This window comes from Pleurodeles waltl, chromosome 1_2 (assembly GCF_031143425.1).
Source record: "Pleurodeles waltl isolate 20211129_DDA chromosome 1_2, aPleWal1.hap1.20221129, whole genome shotgun sequence".
Lineage (NCBI taxonomy): Eukaryota > Metazoa > Chordata > Amphibia > Caudata > Salamandridae > Pleurodeles > Pleurodeles waltl.
This window is the reverse complement of record NC_090437.1, coordinates 247,339,800-247,353,196: the sequence shown is the minus strand read 5'-3', so window position 1 is coordinate 247,353,196 and position 13,397 is coordinate 247,339,800. Positions and strand designations below refer to the sequence as shown.

Here is a 13,397-nt window from a genome sequence, read left to right as displayed (position 1 = left end):
GACTCAGCCCTCATGACTTCCAGCTCTTTCAATTTAAGCTCGTAAGCATAAATCATTTTTTTAATCTCTAAGTTCCTCCTCCTTTCTTCCAACTCCCAATCGAGCTTTTTCAGCTCCCATTGGTACTCCCTCTCTGCCTGTCTGTCCTGTAACTCTTCAGGAGTCAGACCCTTGGGTGACACCCTGCCATCCCTCCTGGGGACCCTCCCCCCAGGCGTAACAGGTTCCTCCACTACACCACTGTGTATCCTCTGCACTTCCCCCCCCATATTCTCCTCCTCTGTGTGCCTTCCAGCCTTCTTGATTGTCACCCAGGCCCTCTGTGCCTGTTGCAGCTCCCCCTCCCTGGTGGAGCTCTCAGTGGGACAGTCAAGATCTTTAAGGAACTGTTTCAATTGAGCAACTGAGTACTCCTTCAGTTTCTCCATCTCAAACACAGCTCCAGCTGTTGCATCTCCAGATTGAGACATGATGGTCACAAGTGCAAAGTTCCAAAAGGCAGAAAAAAATAATTTCCCAATGAAGTAAAAAGAATCAGTCAAGGGATCAGCCAAATCATGGAAGTAGAATAAAAAGAGTCCTTAAGAGAAAAATCAAAAGATCACCAAACAAGTAGTATGTGGTCACGTAGTGGTCTGAAATCAAAACAGTAGTGTACACTTAATTACTGTATGTCAAGCACAAATACAAGTCCAAATCCCGTCGCTGCTTCCAATGTTAGAAATGGGGTCTCTGGTTGACAGTCAGGTTACCCCCTGTTCAAGCAAGGACCCTCACTCTAGTTAGGATAAAAGAGAATCACCCTCAGCTAACCCCTGCTTACCCCCTTGGTAGCTTGGCAGAGCAGTAGGCTTAACCTCAGAGTGCTGGGCGTAAAGTATTTGTACCAACACACACAGTAACTTAATGAAAACACTACAAAATGACACAACACCAGTTTAGAAAAATAGGAAATATTTATCTAGACAAAACAAGACCAAAACGACAAAAATCCAACATACACAAGTCAAGTTATGATTTTTTAAAGGTTTAAAATAAAAAGAGTCTTTAGGTAGTTGTAACACCACACTAGCGCTGCTAGCGTGAAAATGTACCTGGTTTGCGTCAAAAATAACCCCGCACGGGCGGTGTGCGTCAAAAGTAACCCTGCACGGCTGTGTGCGTCGAAAACAACTCGGCACGGCGGTGCGCGTTGAAAAAGCCAGCCACACGACGATCCGAAAGTCCCGCGGCGCAGGGTGCGATCTCTCAGCCTCCGTCAGCGATGCTGCGCGTCGTTTCTCCTGCTCCGGGCGTCGGTTTTTCGGTCGCGTTTCCTGCGGCGTCGTTTCTCAGCTGCGGAACCGGCGTCGCGTCGTTTTCTCAGCCGCGATCGGATTCGCGTCGATCTTTTCTCCGCACGGTGCTCGGTGCGTGTATTTTTGTCCTTAGGCTGCCAGCCTCTCCTTTCAGGGTCCCAGGAACTGGAAGGGCACCACAGAGCAGAGTAGGGGTCTCTCCAGAGACTCCAGGTGCTGGCAGGAAGAAGTCTTTGCTATCCCTGAGACTTCAACAACAGGAGGCAAGCTCTACATCAAGCCCTTGGAGATTTCTTCTTCAAGATGGAAGGCACACAAAGTCCAGTCTTTGCTCTCTTACTCTGGCAGAAGCAGCACTGCAGGAAAGCTCCACAAAGCACAGTCACAGGCAGGGCAGCACTTGTTCCTCAGCGATCAGCTCTTCTCCAGGCAGAGGTTCCTCTTGATTCCAGAAGTGTTTCTAAAGTTTGTAAGTTTGGGTGCCCTTCTTATACCCATTTTAGTCTTTGAAGTCACCTTTCTTCAAAGGGGACTCACACCTTCTTGTGAAATCCTGCCTTGCCCAGGCAAGGCCTCAGACACACACCAGGGGGTTGGAGACAGCATTGTCAGAGGCAGGCACAGTCCTTTCAGATGAGAGTGACCACTCCACCCCTCCCTCCTAGCAGAGATAGCTAATCAGGAAATGCAGATCACACCCCAGCTCCCTTTGTGTCACTGTCTGGTGTGAGGTGACAAACAACCCAACTGTCAAACTGACCCAGACAGGGAATCCACAAACAAGGCAGAGTCACAGAATGGTTTAAGCAAGAAAATGCTCACTTTCTAAAAGTGGCATTTCCACACGCACAATCTTAAAATCAACTTTACTAAAAGATGTATTTTTAAATTGTGAGTTCAGGGATCCCAAACTCCACATGTCCATCTACTCTCTAGGGGAATCTACACTTTAATCATATTTAAAGGTAGCCCCCATAGTATCCTATGAGAGAGAGACAGACCTTGCAACAGTGAAAACGAAATTGGCAGTATTTTCACTGTCAGGACATATAAACCACATTACTATATGTCCTACCTTATCCATACACTGCACCCTGCCCTTGGGGCTACCTAGGGCCTACCTTAGGGGTGCCTTACATGTAAGGAAAGGGAAGGTTTAGGCTTGGCAAGTGGGTACACTTGCCAAGTCGAATTTACAGTGTAAAAATACACATACAGACACTGCAGTGGCAGGTCTGAGACATGATTACAGAGCTACTTATGTGGGTGGCACAACCAGTGCTGCAGGCCCACTAGTAGCATTTGAGTTACAGGCCCTGGCACCTCTAGTGCACCTTACTAGGGACTTACCAGTAAATCAAATATGCCAATCATGGATAAACCACTTACATACAATTTAAACAGGAGAGCATATGCACTTTAGCACTGGTTAGCAGTGGTAAAGTGCTCAGAGTTGAAAAGCCAACAGCAACATGTCAGAAAAAAATAGGAGGCAGGAGGCGAAAAAAGACTGGGGATGACCCTGCATAAGCAAAAGTCCAACAATAGGTATCTGCGGTAATGTTAACCTGCTCTGATTTATGTCTAGTTGAAGTATAGAAAGTTTAATCCATGAGGACTCTCCTAATCTACACAAAATAACGAAAAAGTACCTTGAGTTCTTTAAAATGGAAAAAAAGAAATATCAATAAGAGCAAAATTTTGATAAGGCCCACTCTACCTACGAAAATAAGAGGAAGAAGTGTCCACTTATCCAAGAGGTCCTTAATCTTCACCATCACCTGATAATTTAATTGAAAAAGCTCTGAGTAACAATTAGTAACTTGTACACCCAAATACCGGATTGTATTAAGAGAACGAGCCTGCTGATGAAGAGTGGAAGGGAGATTACTTACAGAGCTATTAAATAAATGCATTTCTGTTTTATTCTGATTGATTTTATATCCTCTGACCAATTGGAACTAGTCAAACTCACCCAACACCATTGATATGCTCAGCTCTTCTGGCCTGAGGTATAGGATGATGTCTTCAGCAACTAATTTCCATTTTTACATCTCCTCTATTCTTCTATCCCCAACTTTTCCCAGATCCTGAATGCCAAGGGTTCTATGAACAATGCAAATAAAACTGGCGAGAGAGGACACCCCATGCTTGACAACACCACCAACTTAATCGAAATTCTTCTCAACTAAGATTCCAATTACCAGGACATCACCACCCACTTCCCTCTGAATCTGTGTCACTGGAACCAAGCTATATATTGTTGATGAGCTTGAACTAGAACGAAACGAGAGCGAAACTGGTCCAAGGTGGTTTGTGTTCCAGTTCAGGGAAGGCCTGGCCTGGCAGTCCGAGCTGGACTATTCCCTTTGGAGCAGATTCCAGACTGATATGCATATGGTTGGGTCCAACCTGAGGTGGCATGGTATGCAGAAGAACGGTGGACTGGCATGCCGCCCTGATTAATTACCAGAGGCTGAGATTTTTTCATGCATTCCATCCATCACTTTTGTATACTTTCCTGTGGCAATGCAGATAGAGCAACTGCAATGGCAATGTTGGTTGGTGTATGTGCAGGGGCACCACAGCCAGTATTTCCAAGGATACAGCCTGTGACAACACCTCCACTTAGAGAGATGGACCCCGTTGTGTTCAATGAACCCACATGGCTCTTCAAAAGGCTCTTTGGGAGGAGCGCTAAATATTACAGCAGTGGGCACAAGCATATGGCTCTGCCCTTTTGCAAATAAAAAAAACATCCTTTTTGAAAATCATTACAGAAGGGCACTTGCAGCCTCTGAATTAATACCCATCTGTGCCCCTGCAAGGCAGACCGATCAGAAGAACTGCTTGTGCAGGAGACCCCGATTTTGCAATACTGTCGAAAATTTCAGTTCAACAACCAGGTGAGTTCTATGAGGCGGAGATATATGAACAAAAGCTTTACGAAAAACTTCCCACCTGTTACAATACGGTGAAAGAACTACGGATATGGACATGCACTATGTGTAATAGCCATATTAAAAATACAATATCAGCAATAATAGTAATAAAAATAATTATTAGCAATGAGTTTTTATTTATTTATTTACAGTATGGTACTCATGAATGAATTTTAAACTTCTAACTCTGTAAACCATTTTGTGATCCTGGTCAAAATCATTTTGAAAAATATTTTTATGATGATAGAAAGTTGCACTCACTACAGATCCACAGTGCCGCAGCTTGTTGCACCTGACTAACCTCCAGGTCTCAATGCACCAAGCAAAACAGTCATTCTTTAGTGTGGGTGGGTCCCAGGGGAAAAAGAGAACTGCAGAAAACAGGATCAGCAGTAAGAGCTTAAGAACAAGCAGTACTCAGGCCAGGCTGAGCTCTGGCTGGATGAAAATTTCACAGCATTTATTTTACATACTCCCATGAGCGTATAGACAAACATATCATTCATAGCATTGTCACCCCCATTCAGCAACTAAAGATAAATATTTTGGCACATAAATCAACCCAAACTCAATGTAAATTTAACCCTGCCAGGATGAAACCTTTCATATCACCATTGCATAAATAATATAACAAATTCAACACAACTAAAATATAAAGCAAGGTCTAAAAGTAAGAAGCAGTACGTATTTTTCTAACTGCTCTTATTCAACTAATTTGTACCGAGGTGTCACGCGGCAAGAGCCACGTATTAGCAGTAAGATAAGCAAAATAACTTCTATTACTCATTGAGGGCACCAGAGTGTGAGTGCATCAAGCATGGTTTATTATTGTGGTCGTTTATAATGTCCACTCTAATGATAATTTGCTAGAGAACACGGATACCTGAGTGTCGGCTCATCTTACATTATACAGTGCCTCTTGTAGCTCTAGAATAGTTTTTTTCTGCTTAGCTGTACTGCAAGATGGATGGTGATTCTATTTACTTGCTTGGTGCATTGTCAGTCAGATGATTCTGCTACCAGCCTATAGACCCTATGTAATGCAAATCACACTATTACCACTGTTGAGAGGGGTGAAGGTCAGCATGCCTGATTTGAACCTACGTCATGCCCTCTCCCACTTTCAACAATGGTAATAAACAGGGTATTCTACTCTAAATATCTACATACATGCTTTATGTATGTTCCATGCCATTGATGATAACTATGGCACAGAATTATTTGTCATGACAAGGGTACTAATTCATAAATTCAAATGTTTACTACTACACTCTAAAGGTCAAATCACAAGTTAGCATTGCAGACTTTAATTGATTTTAGAAAACACTTCTAAATGCCTCAACGATTCCAGTCTAGAATCATTATGCACAGAACTGGGAACTTGTCACAGTAATTCTATTTCCCAGCATAAATTTAACCCCTTGTGTTCTTGTAACTAATACACAGGTCTTGGGTTACCGGTGTTCTGGATCGGAGAGGGCATGGCTTAATCGTTTGGACTGGGCCATTTCTACTAGAGCAAGACCAAAGCTGATCTGCTTATAACTGCATGTAATCTGTGGTGGTGTGGTGACGAAAATAATAATGAACTGCGTTTTGCCCCAGTGTAATCAGCAGTGGCTGTTTGTAATTCAAGCATTCAGCTCATCGCTTTTTTATTTATTTCAGGAGGGTGACACCGTAAGTAGGGTGGATATGCCCTGAGGTGGGGCCCTTGCTCACAGTGCCACTGGAACCAAGCTACACCCAATTAACTAGCCTCAGTCATGGCAAAACTGCTCTTGGGTTGCTTGTGCGCCAGTCCAGAGAGGGTCTGGGTTGGCAGTATGGGCAGGCATATTTCTACTGATGCAGGACGAATGCTTATTTGCATGTAGCTGAGTCTAATCTGAGGTGGCATGGTGAGCAATTACCAGATGCTATTATTAATTCAAGTATTTCACCCATCAATGTTTTCTTTATTTCATTGCGACACACTAAGTCGGATGGATATGCCCACACATGGGAGCCATGTTCACTGTGCCACTGGAACCACGCATGCTCCCAATTTATGAATCCCAATCAGAGTGAAACCAGTCTTGAGTTGCTTGTTTTCCATTTCAGAGAGGGTCCAGCCTGGCAGTTTGGCTGGTCTGCTCCTACTGGCGAAGGACCAAGGCTTATTTGCATACAGCTTGGTCTAATCTTTGGTGGCATAGTGAACAAAATAATAATAGACTGGAATATGGCCTGAGTCATTACCAGTGACTGGGATTAATTCCACCCATCACTGCTTTGTTTGCTTCAGCACAGGGAAAAAAGGCATTGCATAAACCATGCATGCAGAACTGCTGTGTGCAATATGCTCTTTATTATAATTGTTGAAGGAGGGCAGGGACTTCATGATTAACTAAATTCTCCATAGCCATTTTTCATATATGACTCATTATGCACACACACACACACACACACACACACACATAAACGTTGTGTGAAGGTTAATAGCAGATAAAATATAGAACCACCAAAGGCATTCCTAAAGCTTTACTAATTGGTAAGTGATGTTTTCACATTACACATAAAAGATGCTTTGATTTTTAGTTTGACTGGTTAAGCCTCACCTCACCTCGGGGGGGCGTGGCCAACATGGCGGCCGGAGCGGTTGCATAAAACGCAGCTCCGCTCCCGTCCCATGACACAATCCTGCACAAGTCGCCTCCGTCTCCCTAAAACGGAAGGTGCCGTTTGCGCAGACATCGGGACCCACCCGGCGGCACATGACACGCTCCGAGTGCCCCTGGGCTCGCTACACCACGACAGCAGGATCGGACGCCCGGGTCGGGCGCTATGTGGGGAACTCCGGCCGCACGCAACGACGAAACCAGCGACCTCCGTGCAACAATCGGAGCCGAAGGAGAAGCCAGGCTCGCGGCCCGTACAACTGGTGAGGGCCCGGCAGAGGGAGGCGGCCTTGGAGGCCTCCCCGGCTGCTGGGCCGCAACTATCAAATATAACGGACGCGGACTGTGGCGCTGCACCGGTGGGCTTCTCGGCTCAAGGGACCCCACCCCGACAGACACGCGTGACACCAAACGGCAAGCACGCCGTTTTAATATCCTGTTAAACGGACATTACGCCCAATAGGGAGCCCTGCCCACAGAAACCAATAGAAATATCGGCCCACCCGATCTACAGACCGGGGTGCTTATATAGCTCCCACAGAGAGGCTGACCAATGCTTGGAAACACCTTACTTCTTACAGAGTGATGCTCCGTGCCCCTCCGGCGACACAGATCGGGTCGCGGGCCCCTCGGAGTGGTCCAGGCCACACATAAGTAACTGGAAAACATAACAGCCGCTCCTCAATATTGTTTTCCCCGTAGTAGAACTGCTCTGTGCACAGTAATTGTCCCCAACCAGCCACACTCTACAACAATAGCCCCCTACAAAACAAAGCAAAATTGCCCAACCGTACAAACATCGCCCAACTGCATCAGGTTAACAGTACTGGCGCTAGACCTGGATACTGCATGCGTCGTGCCCTTATGTGCAAGGCACAAGGGAATTAACTAGTATTTGACCAGAATACAAGTCATCACCTGAAAACAGCTATATTCGCCTTGTGCTCAAGCTCCTGTAAACTGAGACCCTGCCCTCACTCTCGCAAAACTACTGGCTTGCATATCTATATCAACTTCATACTACAACCTTTGATCGTTGCCCTCAGTGCGCAACTGCGCCAGATACCACTGGTTAACATAATCAATAAAGTCCCCAGACTGTCTTGCAGCCAATATGATTGCTTTACTTAATAAACCCAAGCCCAACTAAGACTACGAATGGGCAAGCCAAAGACCCCACGGGCACCACCAGGAAACATGAACGCAGATGAATCGGCTCCACCTCCGGAACCCTTGGTTACATACCAAGCACTACGGAAGCTAGAGGTAACACTACAAGCTCATACAACGCAATTCGAGAAAATACTGCAAGCCATCCTAGACACCAGAATTACACTAGAAGCAAAAATAGGATCGGTCACGGAAGATGTCAATCTCCTTCGCACGGACCAACATGCCCTTGCGGAAAGAGTAACAACGCTGGAAGAGGACGCATCATGGACAGCACAATCGATAAAGGACCTCCAATTGCAATTGATGACAGTAACAACAGAGGTCAAAGCCCTGAAGCGCAGGGCTGAGGATGCTGAGGGCAGATCACGACGGAACAATATTCGCTTCGTGGGATTCCCGGAACGGGCTGAAGGCCCCAGCACAGAATTGTTCATGGAACAATGGCTAATGGGCACAATACTACAAAATGAGTTCCCGAAATTCTTCTCTGTGGAGTGTGCACACAGGGTGCCTGGAAGACCCCCCCTCTGGGCGCTCCGCCTCGCCCGCTCATTGCAAGATTCCTTAACTACAGCAATAGAGACCTCATCCTGCATTTGTTCCATAAATCAGGCCCAGTAAGGTACGAAAATGCAGAGATCACGGCTTACCCGGACTTCACTGCGGAAGTACAAAAGAAACGTAACTCCTTCTTTAGGGTAAAAGAAAGACTGCATGAACACATCATTAAGTACGCTCTGCTGTTCCCTGCAAAACTGCGTACACAGGACGAAACCCGCACTCTCTTCTTCACTGCCCCAGAGGATGCTTGGACCTGGTTGCACGCCAAAGGCCTTGCCGACCAGACAAACCAAAGTAACTCAGTGGAAAAATGGTCATCCCCAAAGTCTAGGCGCAAACCCTGCAGAAAACAAGACGTTAAACCCTCACCTGAACAGGCTCAAGCAGAGCGCTCCTCACTACTGCAGGCCACAACGCGTTTTGTAAACACATCCCCAACTTCTCTATCTACCCAAAACGAAGCAGAGCTCGATCACAACGCACAATATGACTCCACAGACTCCAACCGTGGTCCTAACCTCACGCCGCACACAGCAGACAACATTTGCTAATCGGGCAGGCCTAGAACAACTCCACAACCTGGGACATGCTCCTTCTCTGTGAAATCTAACTATCCTGCTTGGTAGTTCAGATCCGAGTGGCATACACCCGAGCTTTATTATTAACCTAAACCACAGCCCTGTAGCCGCCGGAGTCCCCCTTGCGGATGCACCAGGAACAAGAGTACTATGGTCCGGGAGCCCTACAGACTCGAGCATATGCACCTGAAGCACCCCCTGCTCCATATGGACTGGTTCTCCAAGATGGCAGACACTGGCCTTCGTACGGCCGTGTTGTATGCACAGTTTATGTTTTATATAGTTAATGTTTATTATGTCACCAAACTAGATCCACTTCGGGCACGAAATGTAGTTCACGATCACAGTAACTGGCGTTACAATTGTACTCCTTACATATAGATAGTAGGCAATGCCATAGCCGGCTATTGTCTACCCATAAAGTACAGCGAGGAAATCACGGGTATGCATAACTCATGAGCAGCACATCTACCAAGCTCAATAAAACAGCGCACACATCATGACCCCTCAATCTCAACATAACACCCCACAATACCAAATAATCACATGGAACGTCAGGGGCATGGCTTCCTCACGCAAACGACAACGGATTCATGCGTACCTCAGGCGGCATCAGATACACATCGCAATGCTACAAGAGACTCACCTTAATGGGTCCTCACTAGAAAGCCTAAGTACAAAATGGCGGGGACAATTATATGGCACTACCTTTTCGACCTTTGCGGGTGGGGTGTTGATCTGGGTAGCACCAGGGGTCCCATTCGTAGTATCCGGAATGCAGAACGACCCGCACGGACGATATGTGATACTAGAAGGGGTCCTAGATGGTTATCCCTTAGCATTAATCACTATATATACCCCTAACACAGGGCAACTGGAGTTTCTGTGGGCGTTCAACAACAGCAAACTCAGAGACCCATCCGAGGCCAGCATATGGGGCGGTGATTTTAACTCAGTACTAGATATACATATGGACCGCTCAACTCCCCCATTATCCTCTGCCCCAGCCAAAAGTACTTCCACCGACCTAGTAGAATGGGCCGCTAATAACGGCCTGAAAGTCATTTGGAGAGCAGGACACCCCACGCACCGTGAATGCTCCTACTATTCATCGGTACATAAACTCCACACCAGAATAGATATGTTATTTGCTACGCCTGACATACTACATAAAATAAACGCGTCAAAATATCTCGCCCGCACCATCTCGGACCATAACCCATTACACGCCACATTATTATGGGGACGTATATATGCTTGCATCCCAACCTGGCGCTTACAACCAGAAGCCCTCACAGATCCCCCTTCCAAGAAGAGATATCCAAATGCTTATCAAATTACTTCACATCAAATAAAGATACCGCCTCAATGCGTACTATCGAATGGGATGCTCAAAAAGCTGTGATTCGGGGCCACTGTCTGGCGGCCACTGTGGGAGTCAAAAGAGTACTTACGAAACAGCTACAAGAGCTTGAAATCAAGCTACGTAAGACTGAAGTGGAGGTCTCCATGAATATATCCTCCCTGGAAACAATGAATGCTCTTAGAACTAGCTACAGGGACGCAGACACCAGACTATGTAAACACAATTATAGACACTATCAGGCACGACAACACGCAGAGGGGGATAGATCTGGGAAAATGTTAGCCTGGCTGGTTTGCCAACCTATGCAGTCATCACCTATAGGCGCTATTAAACTACACACAGACCTTGTTATTAACATGCAGGTCAAAATCAATACAGCCTTTTATAAGTCTTACCGCACTTTATACCAACCGTCCACCTCTCCCTCCAAACAACAACTGTCTGCATTATTAACAATGATCCCCCAAAATCAGCACGTAATAAGCAACACAGACATGTTAGACGGCCCTGTCACAATAGAAGAGCTACGTTTGGCCCTTTCTCAAATGGCACGTAACAAAGCCCCAGGCCCGGACAGCCTGCCAGCGGATTACTTTAACTCACAATCCAAGCACCTTCTGCAACCCCTCCTTGAGGTGTTCAACAAAGCCCACAACAGAAAGCAACTCCCAGATTTCATGCGTGAATCACTAATAGTCGTGCTCCCAAAACCAGGCCAGGATCCCCTAGACGTCAGATCATAGAGACCTCTCTCTCTCCTCAACTCTGACTGTAAACTCCTAGGGAAGATCCTAGCAAACAGACTACTACCTTATTTACCAAACTTAATACACCCAGATCAATCTGGATTTATACCAGGCAGAAATACTTTCTTAAACATCAGAAGATGAATTCGCTTGATGCACGGAACCGCCGAGGAGGAGGCAGTGGCTATGTCTTTGGACATAGAAAAAGCCTACGACACACTCAGCTGGGACTATCTCTACCGCACATTGGAGGCATTCGGGTTTCAACGTGGCTTCATAAATTGGATTAAGACACTATGGCCCTCATTCCGACAGACCGCCGCCGGCCTGTCGGGGGCCGCCAGAATACCGTTCCGCGGTCGAAAGACCGCGGCGGTGATTCTGACTTTCCCGCTGGGCTGGTGGGCGGCCGCCTTCAGGCCGCCCGCCAGCCCAGCGGGAAAGAGGCTTCCACGATGAAGCCGGCTCGGAATCGAGCCGGCGGAGTGGAAGCTGTGCGACGGGTGCAGTTGCACCCGTTGCGTATTTCACTGTCTGCGAAGCAGACAGTGAAATACATTTAGGGGCCCTCTTACGGGGGCCCCTGCAGTGCACATGCCAGTGGCATGGGCCTGCAGGGGCCCCCAGGGGCCCCGCGACCCCCCCTACCGCCATCCGGTTCCCGGCGGGAGAACCGCCGGGAACTGGATGGCGGTAGGGGGGGTCGGAATCCCCTCGGCGGCGCAGCTAGCTGCGCCGCCTTGGAGGATTCCTATGGGCGGCGGTACACTGGCGGGAGACCGCCAGTGTTGCCGGTCCGACCGCGGCTTTACCGCCGCGGTCGGAATGCCCATTGGAGCACCGCCGGCCTGTCGGCGGTGCTCCCGCGGTCCTCCACCCTGGCGGTTTGAAACCGCCAGGGTCGGAATGAGGGCCTATATCACAAACCCATAGCCTGAGTTAAATCTGAACAAATTATCTCTGAAGAATTTCCCATAGGTAGGGGTACCCGGCAAGGCTGCCCGCTCTCTCCCCTATTATTTGCTATAGCAATGGAACCATTAGCAATTAAACTCCGCAGTAATGCTCACAATTGGGGCATTCCAGAATTTGACTCATACCACATTGTGTCTTTATACGCGGATGACGCCTTAATATACCTACGTAAACACTCTACATCTGTCGCAGAGATAACGCAAATATTAGACAGCTTTGCACTGGCCTCCGGATTATGCATAAACTGGTCCAAATCATGCATCTTCCGCCTAGCTCCTACACCTACTGAACAACACAGGAGATTGCCCCAATACCAACTCCCTTGGTCTCTCTCAACTTTTAAATATCTAGGCATACAGGTTTATCATTCAATGACGGACCTAAAGGGGGGTAATTTGGACCGACTGATAAGATCTACCCGTGGCTCCATGTCATTCTGGAGCTCGCTCCCACTATCCCCTATGGGCTGGACTGCCATAGCTAAAATGCTAATCCTTCCGTGTTTCCTATACTATTTCATGGCCCTCCCGCTGTCATTACCTCGCACATTCTTCCAAAAACTACACTCCCTCCTGACTGATCTATTATGGGGCAGAGATAGACGAAGTGTAGCGCTATCAATCACACAACACCCACAAGTAGAGGGTGGACTAGGTATGCCAAACCTGGAATTATATTATGCAGCTGCTCAACTGCAATGGATAGCTTCATGGCTCAATAACCCGACCTCCCCAGAATACGTAGCGCTGAACGCACACACTACACCACAAACAATCCTAACAACACTATTGGCTGGCTCCTCCTACCCCCTAAACAGATCTCCAATACCAGCCGTAGCTAAATTCTGTTGGAAAAGATACATCCAGGGCAGAAATAATCTCCCCCCTTATTCTCCCTCAATACCTCTATCTCAAATACCAAAGGTACAGGACCTATCACTTCATCATGATATACATGTAACTAAAACATTAAATGTGGGAGACTTATACTCTAACTCCCATACAGCCACTTTCACAGAGCAGGTGGCTGCTGGGAAGATGCAAGCCGGAGCATTCAATACATGCCGCCATTGTCAAACTTCTACGCAATCTCTGGGGT

At 47.1% G+C, this 13,397-nt stretch overlaps 1 protein-coding gene across 1 annotated transcript in view; it reads right to left on the bottom strand.

The window, feature by feature from the left end:
• The window catches only part of CCSER1 (coiled-coil serine rich protein 1), a 2,320,004-nt gene that overhangs the window by 2,019,747 nt on the left and 286,860 nt on the right, over positions 1-13,397 (bottom strand). The gene's annotated exons all lie outside the window — the stretch shown is intronic.